The sequence below is a fragment of the Cervus elaphus genome, chromosome 22 (genome assembly GCF_910594005.1).
Source record: "Cervus elaphus chromosome 22, mCerEla1.1, whole genome shotgun sequence".
Classification (NCBI taxonomy): Eukaryota; Metazoa; Chordata; class Mammalia; order Artiodactyla; family Cervidae; genus Cervus; species Cervus elaphus.
In genome coordinates this window covers 56382472-56398063 of record NC_057836.1, presented here as the reverse complement: position 1 = coordinate 56398063, position 15592 = coordinate 56382472, and the positions used below count along the sequence as shown (strand labels likewise).

Here is a 15592-nt window from a genome sequence, read left to right as displayed (position 1 = left end):
ATGAACTGAGTTCTCTGAATGTTGAGTTTTAAGCCAACTTTTTCACTCTCCTCCTTCATTTTCATCAAGAGGATTTTTAGTTCTTCTTCACTTTCTGCCATAAGGGTGGTGTCATCTGCATATCTGAGGTTATTGATATTTCTCCCAGCAATCTTGACTCCAGCTTGTGCTTCATCCAGCCCAGCGTTTCTCATGATGTACTCTGCATAGAAGTTAAATTAGCAGGGGGACAATATACAGCCTTGACATACTCTTTTCCCAGTTTGGAACAAGTCTGTTGTTCCATGTCCAGTTTTAACTGTTGCTTCCTGACCTGCATACAGGTTTCTCAAGAGGCAGTTCAGGTGGTCTGGTATTCCCATCTCTTGAAGAATTTTCCACAGTTTGTTGTGATCCACACAGTCAAAGGCTTTGGCATAGTCAATAAGGCAGAAATAGATGTTTTTCTGGAGCTCTCTTGCTTTTTTCAATGATCCAGCGGATGTTGGCAATTTGATCTCTGATTCCTCTGCCGTTTCTAAAACCAGCTTGAACATCTGGAAGTTCACGGTTCACGTATTGCTAAAGCCTGGCTTGGAGAATTTTAAGCTTTACTTTACTAGCGTGTGAGATGAGTGCAATTGTGCGGCAGTATGAGCATTCTTTGGGATTGCCTTTCTTTGCGATGGGAATGAAAACTGACCTTTTCCAGTCCTGTGGCCACTGCTGAGTTTTCCAAATTTGCTGGCATATTGAGTGAAGCACTTTCACAGCATCATCTTTCAGGATTTGAAATAGCTCAACTGGAATTCCATCACCTCTACTAGCTTTGTTCATAGTGATGCTTCCTAAGGTCCACTTGACTTCACATTCCAGGATGTCTGGCTCTAGGTCAGTGATCACACCATCGTGATTATCTGGGTCATGAAGATCTTTTTTGTACAGTTCTTCTATGTATTCTTGCCACCTCTTCTTAATCTCTTCTGCTTCTGTTAGGTCCATACCATTTCTGTCATTTATTGAGCCCATCCTTGAATGAAATGTTCCCTTGGTATCTCTAATTTTCTTGAAGAGATCACTAGTCTTTCCCATTCTATTGTTTTCCTCTATTTCTTTGCACTGATCTCTGAAGAAGGCTTTCTTATCTCTCCTTGCTATTCTTTGGAACTCTGTACTCAAATGGATATATCTTTCCTTTTCTCCTTTGCTTTTTGCTTCTCTTCTTTTCACAACTATTTGTAAGGCCTCCTCAGACAGCCATTTTGCTTTTTTGCATTTCTTTTTCTTGGGGATGGTCTTGATCCCTGTCTCCTGTACAATGTCACCAACCTCCATCCATAGTTCATCAGGCACTCTGTCTATCAGATCTAGTCCCTTAAATCTTTCTCATTCCACTGTATAATCGCTAGGGATTTGATTTAGGTCATACCTGAATGGTCTAGTGGTTTTCTCCACTTTCTTCAATTTCAGTCTGAATTTGGCAATAAGGAGTTCATGATCTGAGCCACAGTCAGCTCCCAGTCTTGTTTTTGCTGACTGTATAGAACTTTTCCATCTTTGGCTGCAGAGAATATAATCAATCTGATTTCAGTGTTGACCATCTGGTGATGTCCATGTGTAGAGTCGTCTCTTGTGTTGTTGGAAGAGGGTGTTTGCTATAACTAGTGTGTCCTCTTGGCAAAACTCTACTAGCCTTTGCCCTGCTTCATTCTGTACTCCAAGGCCAGATCTGCCTGTTACTCCAGGTGTTTCTTGACTTCCTACTTCTGCATTCCAGTCCCCTATAATGAAAAGGACATCTTTTTGGGTGTTAGTTCTAGAAGGTCTTGTAGGTCTTCATAGAACCATTCAACTTCAGCTTCTTCAGCATTACTGGTCAGGGCATAGACTTGGATTACCGAGATACTGAATGGTTTGCCTTGAAAGCGAACAGAAATCATTCACTACATGATGTTGTATGTGGATTCTTAAAACAACTGAGCTCACAGATACAGGGAACAGATCAGTAGTTGGCACAGGCAGGGGCTGAGGGGTGAGTTTAATGGGGTCAAAAGTTCACAGACCTCAGTTACAAAATAAATGTCATGTGGATATAATATACAGCATGGTGATTGTAGTTAATAATGGTATATTGCATATATTAGAGCTGCTAATCATGTAAATCTTCAAAGTTCTCATCATAAGAAAAAAAACTGTAACTATGTACGGTGATGAATGTTAACTAGACTTACTCTGGCAATCCTTTCATGAGAGATACAAATATCAAGTCATTATGCTGTATACCTAAATCTAATACGATATTACATGCCAAAATACCTTAATTTTTAAATTTTTAATAAAAAATGAAATTTTTTAAAGAGATGTTTAAGCCAAAGATTAGCTAAGAGCTACACATAAAGGGAAGACTCATGTGACAAAGTAACTTCAACTGACCTCAGCCTCCAGACTAACACCTCCTGATACCTAGCACTACAGTGAAAATGGCACTACACTCTCATTCCCTAAGAGATGAGCCAGCAATGCACTGTGGACAACATATAAACAGGAGGGGGAGTTTATATGTTGGGGGAGGGGAGAGTTTTTAACACCAACTTATTTTGAATCTTATCAAATCATTAATAATTACTAAATTCTCAGTAATAAGATGCAAATGCAAAGTGGTAGGATTATGCTGTGAGTAGTCTTAATTTTTAAAATGCATGTTTTAGTACAAACATCAAATATACATATGCATGATTCTTGCACTACTGCAAATGATCCCAAAATCTAGTCTAAAGAGAGGTCTTATTATAGTATGATTACTCTCATCAGGATTCTTAGCAATTCAAGACTGCCATGGTCCAGAATGATGCAGAAGTTTAGAAATTAGTAACCTGTGCACGCTAACACTGTCTATGTCTTCTTCATTGGTGAAAATGTGAAATCAAGGCTTTAACTTGGCCAGCTTTGTATTGGAAACCAATAGGCTTGGTTGTTTTGCTTCCTTATTTTGACGGGATGGCATTTTTAAAATAAGTTCTTGTGAGGCATTCATATTCCCTTCGGGCCTTGACTTTGTCTCCTAAAATATCCAGGTCCCTTTTTAAAGCTATGTCCTTTCAAAGACTATATCAATGATGAAATAATTATTAGGCTTAGCTTGTGATGCAAGTGACCAAAAGCCCCAACAACAGTGGCTTTAAAAAGACTGAAATTCAGAGCTTCCCTAGAGGTCCAGTGGTTAAGAATCTGCCTGCCAATGCAGGGAACAGGTTCGTTCACTGGTCTGGGACGATCCCACATGCCTCCAGACAACTAAGCCCATGTACCACAACTACTGAGCCCGTGCACCCTACAGCCTGTGCTCCACAGCAAGAGAAGCCACCGCAATGAGAAGCCTGTGCATCACAATGAAGAGTAGCCTTCACTTGCTGCAACTAGAGAAAGCCCGTGAGCAACAGCAAAGACCCAGTGCAGCCAAGATAAATGAATGAAAAGTTTTTAAAGTGTCCATGCTTCCACTGCAGGGTGCATGGGTTCAGTCCCTGGTTGGGGAACTAAGATCCCACATGCCTCAAGTGAAAGTAATAGTTGCTCACTTGTGTCCAATTGTTTGCGACCCCATGGACTGTAGCCTGCCAATGTCTCTGTCCATGGTATTCTCCAGGCAAAAATAGTGGGATGGGTAGCCATTCCCTTCTCTAGAGGATCTTCCTGACCCAGGGATGAAACCTGGGTCTCCTTCATTGCAGGCAAATTCTTTACCACATGAGCCACCAGGGAAGCCACCATTCACAGCCAAAAAAAAGAAGTGTGTTCTTTTTCCGATAAGCATCAGCAGTCCAGCACTGAGCTGGTAGCTCCATGATCATAAAGGATCCAGTCTCCTTCATCTTTTAATGAGGCCCATACCTCAGAACCCAGATAACTGTTCCATACAAATACAGCCATCCAGGTCAACATTCCAGCAAGCAGAGGAGGAAGCAAAGGAAAGGACACACAATCTCTCTTTAAGAAAACACAGGGTAGATGGCACACCCTGCTTCCTCTCACCACCCATTTTCCTTGGTCACACCCCTTACAAAAGAGGCCGAAACACGAAGTCATTATTTTAAGCAGCCATGGGCCCGTCTATCACCAGAGTGATTCTGTTACAGCAGGAGAAAAGGAAAATGGATTTTAAAGGAGAATCAGCAAACTCAGCCACACTATTCCTGAATAAAACGATCACTTTTATGTGTTATTTCCCAGCTTGGGATAACTATTCTGGTATGCTGTACATTTTCCAGATGTTACTTTTTCTATCAGAAGGAGAATAAAAAAGCAAAATAGTTTTCAACCATTTCTAGTATTCAAGAGATATTGGACATTGTATTGGTGCTTTCACATTTGTTATCTCCTTTAGTTCTCACAAGGTATTGTCCTCATTCAGGGAAATTTAAGATTCACAGCACTGATATATGAGAAATGGAAGTATTTAAAGCTTAAGCCTCTCCTAATTTTCTCCCCCATGAAATGTATTTAGCAAAGTTCTTTTCCTCCTTAGAATCTAATCAACGACCCCTATTCAACTCTCCCCATGACCAAGACCTTTTTCTGAAGCACCAGTAAATAAGTCAGGATTCTGCCATGCATCTGTAGAAACGTAATTGCCAACATTTGCAATGTGGAGTAGAAATTCTCAAGTGTTTCAGTCTTTAAGTCTCGAATTCATGTTCTCATACCCCCATTATTAATGGGATGGTTTATTTTACTGTGTGCTGCTTAGAAGTATCATGTAATGTTATCACTGGCTCTAATGCCACGTAACATTGGAAAGGAACCACTTGGCTTCCACACCAGAAAAACTCCCAACTTTCACGATGTGCTTCAGCAATCCCACCTTTCTGTCCACTCTGGAGTATGTATCATCTTATCACTGGGACTTTTAAGGCCATTGAATTCATACTTGTAGCAGAAGATATTTATTGAGTGTTTCATATGTGCCACTGATGTGGAAATAATCTATGAAGTAGAAAGAACTGCTGCCATTATTATTATCCCCATTTTGCGGATACAAACACAGGACCTTAGAAAGGCTTAGGAACATGCCCCAATTCCCATAATTACTATGTAGGAGATCTGGGACTCAAACTTGCTTCTCTTTGACCAAATAGCTCACACTCTTAACTTGCCTACAAGGAACCAGGTACCAGCTCAGATGTTGAAAACACAGCAGCTGTGCCATAATCAGTCCCTGTCCTCAAGGAATCACAGTGCAGTGGGATAAATGGCACTGTGCCTTTAATTGCACTGCACTAGGACACGTTCTAGGACTGCCCAAGACCCACTGTTGTCGGTGCCAACACAGGTGTAGCTAATCCCACACTTGGAATGTAAGACCCTGCGTCATCTCCCACCTCCTATTGTCTCCAGCATCTCTCTACCTGGGGACCAGAGTCTCACAGGTCTTTCTTTCCTCAGTCCCTAACACAATTCCTGACACAAAGCAAGTATTCATGCAATGGCCCATACTATGGAAGCAGTAAAACCCAGAATGGAGAGTGGGTACCCTGACATGTAAGACGACCTAGAACTAAATCCACACTTTCTAGCTGAAAGGCTACCAGCCTAGACGTACACCAATCTCATTTCTCATCTAGTGGTATTAGAAGACACATGAACTAGCAGGAAAGACAAGTCCCAGCATGAGCAGCAACTGAGCTGCCTCTAATCACTGGGCCAGCTTCTGGCAGAGGGAGGAGGACACTGAGGAAGAAGGTTTCTGAGAAGTGGGAGAGACCTGGAATGCTAAGGACTAAAGTTGTTTTCTTTTTCAAAAATGCCTGTCAGTCATCTAAAAATCCTCCTCCAGCAGCAAAGATGAAGACATTATGCAACGACTGAAGGGCACTGGAGAGACCTGGAGGACTGGTCACTTCAGCATCAAACTGCAACAGAAATAGCTAAAGTGATCGAAATACCATTGATCAATTGATGAAGTCACAGCACTTTAAGTCTGCACAATGAGCAGTTTCAGAGAATCTGAGAATTCTCTGCAGTTGCAATGTCAACTGCAAAAAAAAACCATGAACCTATTTAAATCAGTATGGAAAGCAGATTGGTGTGGAAAATGAAAGAGAATTAGCATAACCCAGAAAAAAATACATGGTGACCAGTGTGGAAATAAATGAAGACCAATCAAATGAGAGCAAGCAAACCTGTTTATTCAGAGCTTGCTATAGAAAGGGAGTCAACCTCTATCACTTACATTTGGCCAAAGGCAGGCGGAAGCATGGGAAAGCTTTACATTTGGAAAAACAGAAGGCTTCAGGCATGCCCTGATTGGAAGTTGTTGGCATGGGGAAGCTATAGGCAGGCTAACCAGAAAAGGAACATCTCATGTGATTGATCACAGTGTATATTGGGCTTTCACTAACTAGGGCTTCCCAGGTGACTCAGTGAATCCGCCTGACAATGCAGGAGACTCAGGAGACATGGGTTCAATCCCTAGGTTGGGAAGATCCCTGGAGAACAAAATGGCAACCCCTTCCAGTATTCTTGCCTGGGAAATTACAAGGACAGAGGAGCCTGGCAGACTATAGTCCAGAGGGTCAAAAAGAGTCAGAAATGACTGAGCACACATGCATGCAAATTAGTCCTAAGTTTGAAATGGTGACAAAAACTAGGGAAGCTGTCAGTTATTAAGCTAGGCCATCTGGGGCCAATTGTTCTGAAGGCTATTGTTTGGCTTCCTGGACCACTTGCTAGAGATAATGATCTGACTTCCTACAAATCTGACTGATAGCAGGCTGGTCTCCTGGGCTGGTTATGGTTGATAAAGAGTCGAACTCAACTAAGCAACTTCACTTCTTACTTCTTCCTTATGGTTGATAATGGATCAGTTTCCTGGGCTAGTTGCTGCAGATGGTGGGTGAGAGTTTTGTTTTTATACATGGTGTGACCTTTGTCTGTTTGTAATAGGAAAAGGAGTATGTCCAGGCTGTATATCGTCACCCTGCTTATTTAATTTATGTGCAGAGTACATCATGAGAAACCCTGGGCTAGTTGAAGCACAAGTTGGAATCAAGATTGACGGGAGAAATATCAATAACCTCAGATATGCAGATGACACAGCAGAAAATGAAGAAAAACTAAAGAGCCTCTTGATGAAAGTGAAAGAGGAGAGTGAAAAAGTTGGCTCTCAACATTCAGAAAACTAAGATCATGGCATCTGGTCCCATCACTTCATGGCAAATAGATGGGGAAACAGTGGAAACAGTGGCTGACTTTATTTTGGGGGGCTCTAAAACCACTGCAGATCATGACTGCAGCCATGAAATTAAAAGATGCTTACTCCTTGGAAGGAAAGTTATGACCAACCTAGACAGCATATTAAAAAAATAGAGACATTACTTTGCCAACAAAGGTCCATCTAGTCAAGGCTATGGTTTTTCCAGTAGTCATGTATGGATGTGAGAGTTGGATTATAAAGAAAGCTGAGTGCCAAAGAATTGATGCTTTTGAACTGTGGTGTTGGAGAAGACTCTTGAGAGTCTTGGACTGTCCTTGACAGTCTTGCAGTCCTTGGACTGCAAGGAGATCCAACCAGTCCATCCTAAAGGAGATCAGTCCTGGATGTTCATTGGAAGGACTGATGTTGAAGCTGAAACTCCAATACTTTGGCCACCTGATGTGAAGAACTGATTCATTAGAAAAGACCCTGATGCTGGGAAAGATTGAAGGTGAGAGGAAAAGGGGATGACAGAGGATGAGATGGTTGGATGGCATCACCGACTCAATGGACACAAATTTGGGTAAACTCTGGGAGTTGGTGATGGACAGGGAGGCCTGGCTTGCTGCAGTCCATGGGATCCCAAAGAGTCCAACAAGACTGAGCGACTAAACTGAATTGATATTCCCTCTCCCTGGGGAAACACACTTTAGAATAATCTATAACAAGACTGACATCAGTATACTGTGAATAGGTCCACAGCTCTACTTTCTAGTTGTATGACTTGCACAAAGTTGCTTGGCTTTCTTAATCCTCAGTTTCCTCATCTGCAAAGTGGTGATATTGCATAATAAGAGTTTGATGAGCATTGAATGACGTAGGGCACCTAGCATGTTTAGCATAGTGCCTGGAACATGGAGAGTAGCCAATTGATGTGAGCTGCTATTAACATTATGAATATTATCAGTATCCTTTTTTACCTAACCTAATCCAGGGATTTAACCAGATAAAGAGGATGAAATTGCAAAGGAAACCATTCCAGGAAAAACCTTATGGAGAGGTTTAATAGGATATAAAGAATATATTGGATGCTCTGTATGATCACAAAAAGATTAGCTGGTAAAGGCATATGAATCCCCCCATGCTCAGAGAACCAGAGAGTTGCCTTTAGTATCTTATGATTGATACTAAACTGCCTGAGAGTAAATTGATTCCAGAGAAAGTTACATGGCAGCAATATGGGGAAAAAGTACAGAGGAGGTTAAAACAATTTGCAAACTTGTGAGAAGAGACAACAAAAGAACACAAGATAATAAGAATATCATGACATCTCCTGAAATAGACACTATTATCACACCTATTTTACCTACAAGAAGATGGAGGCAGAGAGGACTTAGTAACCTGATGGTCACAGTCATAATCAAAAAGAAACTTTAACAACTTAGTAGAAATTTGCAGGAAAAAAAAAAAAAGACCTAGATGGTTCTATTAAGAACATAGCACAGAAATAGAGGCTTAGGTACAAATGAACTGAGCATGTGGAACAAAAAAGTTTATAATCACCAAGTTGTCTTCTCAAAATGTCCCCCTATTATGAAATATCAGGATTTTGCATTTCAGCATTATGGAACTATTGTATTTAGTTATATTTGCTTCCCACATTTTGCATTAAGTTTCTTGGAAATGTTATTCACTTTCCTGTGAAGTGAATAGAGGCAAATTATTCTTTCTGCAACGGGGCCTAAACATCCCTTCTCTCTCAGCCTTGACCTCCAAGATCCCAAGGACCTCCTCCTAGCAGCTAACACCAGAGCAGGCTTTGGTTCAAAGAGACTGAGTCTGTATTGTAAGAAAAGAAGAGGAACAGCCACTAAAAATGTTTGGTTGATTTAACAAGGCAGTTTGTACCTTCTGGAATGTACAAGTTGTTAATAAATTGCATTTCTTACCTTTTTATAGAGTACATTCCTAGTGTGGTGTTTTGGTTTATGTTTTATGATAGGTGCTATAGTTTCAGCGTCTGAATATGGATTTCATTAATCCTTAATTTGTGCTTCCACCAGAAGGAATTGCGTCTTCTAGACTTTGCCAACAGTGCCCTCTCCTGGATGAAGTGACACCTGCTTTTCTGATTTGCAAAACTTAGAGACAAGGACATGAAGGCTAAAATACAGGAAAGGCTCTGGAGACCCCCCTATATGGGATTTCTGGTCTCTCTCGGGGATGCAAAGAGATGGTACCCAGGCCCAGTTCTGTCCCAGTGAAAGGTGAGAGCCCTGGACTTGCATGGCTATAAAGAAAAAGAAAAGAAAGAAAAGCCAAGGACCTGAGGATATGATCACTGGTCTGGATCCAGAAGTCTAAACATCTGACAATGAGTTGGATGGATGAAATTAATCTCATTTCAGATTGCTGCAGGAACCCAAACTGAACCTTGATGGGCTTAATGAAAAAAAATGTCACATACTTAATGCTTAGGATGACTCCTGAAAATCAGATCTTAATCATCTACTAAATTTGTTTAACTTCACCAAAGCAACTGAGTTGGACTGCATTTAAAGGATGCTCTTTGAAGCTGTTGAGAGCTTGAGGAAACACTGGTTTCTCTAAAAAAGAATAGAGAAGGGGTTCGTGATCACTGGTGCTATTCATCAATATTTCCCATTCTCTTTCTGGACAAGGATAAGGACTACACTTTCTGTTCCTCCATGAATTTAGATGTGGCCAGGTGGTTTGCTGTAGCCAATCAAGTGTGAGTGAAAGTTATGCCTTGAAGAACTGGTGCAAGGTTTACCACCTTTCCTTCTCTTTTCCACCATAGGGTGGACAAACTACAGCCCACAGCCCAAATCCAGCCCACGGCCAATTTTTATAAATAAAGCTTTATTGGGACACAGTCATGCCCATTCTTTTACACACAGTCTATGGCTGCTTGCATGCTGCACAGCAGAGTAGAGTAGCTGCCACAGAGACCATATGGCCTGCAAAACTGAAAATATTTACCATCTGGCCCTTTACAGAAAAAGTCTGTGAACCTATGCTCTCAACAGTGGGGGGGACCCTGAAAGAAAACATCATGGAGCACAGCTCATGCTGGACAAGACACAGCACGAGAATGAAATTAACCCTCACTGTTTTAAGCCACTGAGATTTTGAAGTGGTTTTGCTGCCCCAGCATGACAGATCTAACAAAAATAGCAAAAGAGAATGTATACCCAGAATGTAAAACACCTTGAAAGAAACTCTCCAAATACTAATGATGGAGAATATGCAAATTCAACGTCATTGACATTATTCTTTTAACCAGGTGGGGAATAAGCATGATCCCCACATGCAAATGAGGCTGTTATCAGGTAAGCCAGACAAGTGTGATACTTTTCCCCCTAAAATCAAAATGAATTAATTTCTGTATCTAAGGAAGGCCAGCCAGCTCTAATCAGACACTGGTTTGTTTTATGAGAGGAGTAAAGAGGCTCATTACAGCAAATCCCAGGCATGTTGATAAATTCCCAATCTTGGGCTCTCATAAAACTCAGAAACACACTTTCCATTGCCTTCCACACTTCTTCTGAATCACTGAGCCAGAGGCAGCTGCCTGATTTGTGACCTTCAGCCATCCGCCATCTCTCGTAGATCATTTTCACCGAATAGAGTCTTAAAATTGTCATCATTTTCTTTACATCGACATTTGAAAGAAATGTTAGATTGATCCACCACTGGGTTAGCTATTTTGCAACTTCTCCCAGCTGGTTAAGGAAGTCGTGTAAATAAATGTAGCTTTTCTGGACATTTTAAATGGTAGCAATTGCAACAATTTTAGCAACACAGAGAGGAAGGGAGGAGAGAGAAAAAGAAAACTGGAGAAAATGGTCCACCAGCAACACACATCACCCTTAGAGAGCTGTAGCTGAGCTTTTCCAGCTCCCTCTGATTGGAAGCTGTAAGCACTTAGCAGCCAGGAGCTTGGAGGAAAAGGAGCACTGTCTGTCTATGCGTTCCATCAGCCGTGACGTCACATCTGGCTTAATCTAAAAACTCCTCTGTGTCCCACGGGAGGACACAGAGCGCTGAAGAAGCACGGCTCCTTATTAACCCCCGAGCAGCTTACAGGTGGTTCCACTGAACCCTGGCTGAGATAGCAGGTACCCCACAAGGTCATGGCAGGTAAGTTGGGAGATTCCATCAGAAAGACATCTGTGGAGCTAGGGCTCAATTCATCTGAACCTAGGAGTGGGACAAAGGGGATGGCAGGAGTGATGTACTCTGTCTCAGGGATCAGCCTCCAGGAATCCTGTAAAATGGCTCCATCCCCAGACGCTGGATTTGTGCTGCTCCTAACTGCTTCATCCAAATTCAGTTCAGAATGGAAATTCTCCTAACTAATACAGAACTTCATGCTCCCTCAGGCTGTGACTTGTGTTCTCTATGGATCCAAAAACTAAGGAGACAAGAAAGGAAGCGTCTTTTCCCTTTTGCCATTAGTGCCAGCCTTCTTATGAGCCTGTCTGACTCCTTCCAATCTATTCCAGGACAATAAGTAGAAATAAGCTTCCCAACCCTTTAGAGCAGGTAGGAACCATAAGAATGGAAATAGAGCTGGAGGCCTCAGCTTAAGTGGTTGAACTGAGACTGGGATTCTGGTTTTGTCAATTGCCTGTAGTTGCTTGTTAAGTTCACAGGTAATTTGCAACTAGGGCAGCTGCTGAACACAGGAAAAACAAAAGTTCAAAACGGCCTTACTAAATTAAAGGTGAGACCCAAAGGCACCAGCAAATGAAGGTTAATAGAGGGCTCCTACTGCATCTCAGGTTAAGGTAAAAACAGCAAAACTACCCAAGTACAAACAGCATGTGGAAGTACTGGCCACGAGCATGAATGGCAGAGGAAGATCTCAAGGTCTTAGTGGACAAGTTCACTGAGCCAGAAATGTAAGAGAAATGCTAAATAAGAATATAAAAGACAGCAATTGTGAAATAATCTTCATTGGCTCATGTATTCTCTTATTCAACAAACTTCACTGAATGCCTACTATGTGTCATGCACTGTGCTAGGATCCAGGGCAAGATTCAACAACCAGAGCCCACAAGTCAAATCTGACCCACTACTTGTTTTTGCATGGCCCTTGAGCTAAGAATGATTTTCACATTTCTATAATGCAAAATGAAAAAACAGTATTAGCATTTCAGAGACAACAGCTATTCAAAGAAGATAGGACATAATCTCTTGGCCTGCAATGGCTGAAGTATTGCTATCTGTCTCTTTTTAGGGAAAAAGAGGGTTGCCAACCCCCTAATCTAGGGGTAAAAAGTTCAATAAGAAATAACCCTTACCCTCAAGGAACTCACAGTTTGGTATGAACTTCATAAACAGTATCAGTGCACCTTGTCCTTTTCTGGCTTCACAACCTAGAAGCAAGATAGAAAATTTAAAGGAAGCTCATGGAAAGTTATAAAGGTTAATAAAAGAATGGGAAGAAGAATTTATGAGAAAATTTTAAAGGAATTTGGATTATTTATTCTCAAGAAAAGGAGACTATGGGGAGACTTAAGAATAGCCTTCAAATATTTGAAGAGATATTATTAAGCAAAAGGTTTTTCCGTTATGGACATAAAGATTAATAGAATGTAGTCTAAAATTTTTTATTATAGAAATGGATGGATTTCCTGGAAGGCTTTTAAACTTCTACAATGAATTGAGAAATCCATTTTCTTTAATCTTCTAAAACTAGTATCTTTTCTCATCTGTCTGGAGCTGTTAAATGTTTTGAGTGTTGTCTGAGCTAAAGGCAGAGGTGGAGTAAATGTCCTAAGTCCAATCCAGGTCTCTGATTCTTCCATTCAGAACTTGGGGGTCTTCAGAAGGAGAAAGTCTCTTTCCCCTCCGGGTCTCAATTTTCCCCTCTTGCAAAATGAGAGCCTAACATGCTCTGAGTCTGTGACTTCCTGGGCAGAAACTCTGAAATGGTCCAGCAACTGAGGAAGACAAAGGAGCTTCAGGGATCTCCTTTTATGAGAGAGGAGGCAACAGAAGCTGTTTCATTCTTGACACAAATAAAGAAACCCAGACTCAACATCTGTTTTAATGCAAAGGTAACTACTAGTTGCAAAAAAAGAACATATTTACTAGACGGAAAAGACCAGAGAAATTTTGAACAAATGACGAAAGACTGTACAAGCATAAACAGGGTAATGTCAAGGAGGCATACACAAAGAAAATTATAAAATAAGAAGATAGAAGCAAGAACTGACATTCCACAATCCCAGTCAATGCGATGGGGTCATAGGCTCCTCCTTCGAAGATGAACTCTTAGGTAAGACCTAAGTTCAAAATTCTACTACATGTTGTTTACAAGAGAGCCACTGAAAACCAAATGGCACACAAGTGTAAAAAATACAGGGTTTAATATGGAACTTGGTTCATGATAGGCATGCTGAAGTCGTTAAGGGTAAAGCATACTAAAGGCTGCAACTGACCATGGAATTCATCAAAAAATAAAGTAAGATGGATAGATGTTTACAGACAGAGATGGATGGACAGATATGTGAAAAAGTAAATATAGGAATATATTAAATGTAGAAGCTATCCCTGATTGCGAAGATCCCTTGGAGGAGGGCATGGCAACTCACTTCAGTATTCTTTGCCTGGAGAATCCCATGGACAGAGGAGCCTGGTGGACTACAGTCTACAGGGTGGAAGAGTTGGATATGACTGAATGACTAAGCACAGCACAGCACAGGAGGTAAATATATAGATGCTTACCCAATAATTCTGTATGTCTGAACTTTTTTATACTAAAAACTCAGGGGGGAAAGTGACTGGCCAAAAATAAATTAAACAAGTATAAAGAGTGAGATTTCATTTTGTGTTGATTCTATAGATGCATAAAGAAAAAGAAAGCTCTTTAAAATAAGTGATATCTGAAGTAAGCAGAATTTGAGTTATTTGGGCTTCTTTGCCCTGCTCTTTTTATAGCTTTGATAATAATTCCCAGGCCCACACCAGGAGGTCAATTTCCTTTAATGTGCTCTGTGCTTCTGTCCAAATATGACTATCCCTTGTTTTTTAGGGAAGATCATAAAGAACCACAGTTTAAAGATAGATTTTAGGAAATGGTGTTATTAGAGGCTTCCTTATGCTGATTTTCTCCATCAGTAGAAGGACATCAGTCTTAGAATCATATAGAGTGTGATGTCATCCCAGTTTCATCACACTATAGCCATGGGCATGTTAATTAAACACTGGTCTTTGGTTAAAGAGAGATATAACATTGGATGTGTTATCTGAGACGACATAACTATATACCTCCACTCAGGTTTCTAATAAGCACCTTACACTTAATATGTTAAAACAAGCACTCCTGATTTTTCACCTCAACCCTGTTTCTCTTATGGTGGTGGTTTAGTCACTAAGTCGTGTCTGACTCCTGCAATGCCATGGAGAGTAGCCTGCTAGGCTCCTCTGTCCATGGGATTCTCCAGGCAAGACTACTGCAGTGATTTTTCCATTTCCTTCTTCTGGCGATCTTCCCAACCCAGGAATCAAACCTGGGTCTCCTGCACTGCAGGCAGATTCTTTACCAACTGAGCTATAAGCCTCCCCTACTTCAAATGTGGAAGTTTCTCAGTCCAAAATCCTTGGAGTCACCTCTTTTCTCTTTCTCTCATACTCCATTTATGATGCAAATCCTTCAATAGATTGTGGCTCAACCTTCAATAGATAACCAGAATCAGATTGATTTCATCACATCCAATGCTACATCTCTGGTGCCAACCACTATGGTTTCTTTTCTGGAATACTGCAACAGCCCTGGAACTGGCCTCAAACTCTAGGCCCCTCAGATTAGCCTCAACACAGTAGTCAGACTGGTCTCTTAAAATTATATCTAATCATGTCACTTCTCTGCTCAGAATTCTTCAGTGGCCCCCATCTCAATCAGTTAGTTCACTCAGTCGTGCCCAACTCTTTGTGACCCCATGGACTGCAGCATACCAGGCCCCCCTGTCCATCACCAACTCCCAGAGTCTACTCGAACTCATGTCCATCGAGTCGGTGATGCCATCCAACCATCTCATCCTCTGTCATCCCCTTCTCCTCCCACCTTCAATCTCCTCCCACCTTCAATCTTTCCCAGCATCAGGGTCTTTTCAAATGAGTCAGCTCTTCGCATCAGGTGGCCAAAGTATTGGAGTTTCAGCTTCAGCATCAGTCCTCCCAATGAACACCCAGGACTGATCTCCTTTAGGATGGACTGGTTGGATCTCCCTGCAGTCCAAGGGATTCTCAAAGAGTCTTCAACACCACAGTTCAAAACCATTAATTCTTCGGCACTCAGCTTTCTTTATAGTCCAACTCTCACACCCATACATGACTACTGAAAAACCATAGCCTTGACTAGAAGGACCTTTGTTGGCTAAATCATCT

General features: G+C 41.3%; 1 protein-coding gene across 8 annotated transcripts in view; it reads right to left on the bottom strand.

Moving 5' to 3' along the window:
• The window catches only part of LOC122680657 (HIV Tat-specific factor 1-like), a 326826-nt gene that overhangs the window by 191693 nt on the left and 119541 nt on the right, over positions 1 to 15592 (bottom strand). For 7 of the 8 annotated variants that reach the window (XM_043882262.1, XM_043882260.1, XM_043882266.1 and 4 more), the window contains one exon: positions 12502 to 12576. The gene's annotated coding sequence lies outside the window, so the exon portion shown is untranslated. The remainder of the gene's footprint in view (positions 1 to 12501; positions 12577 to 15592) is intronic. The other variant, XM_043882263.1, reaches the window with a different exon arrangement.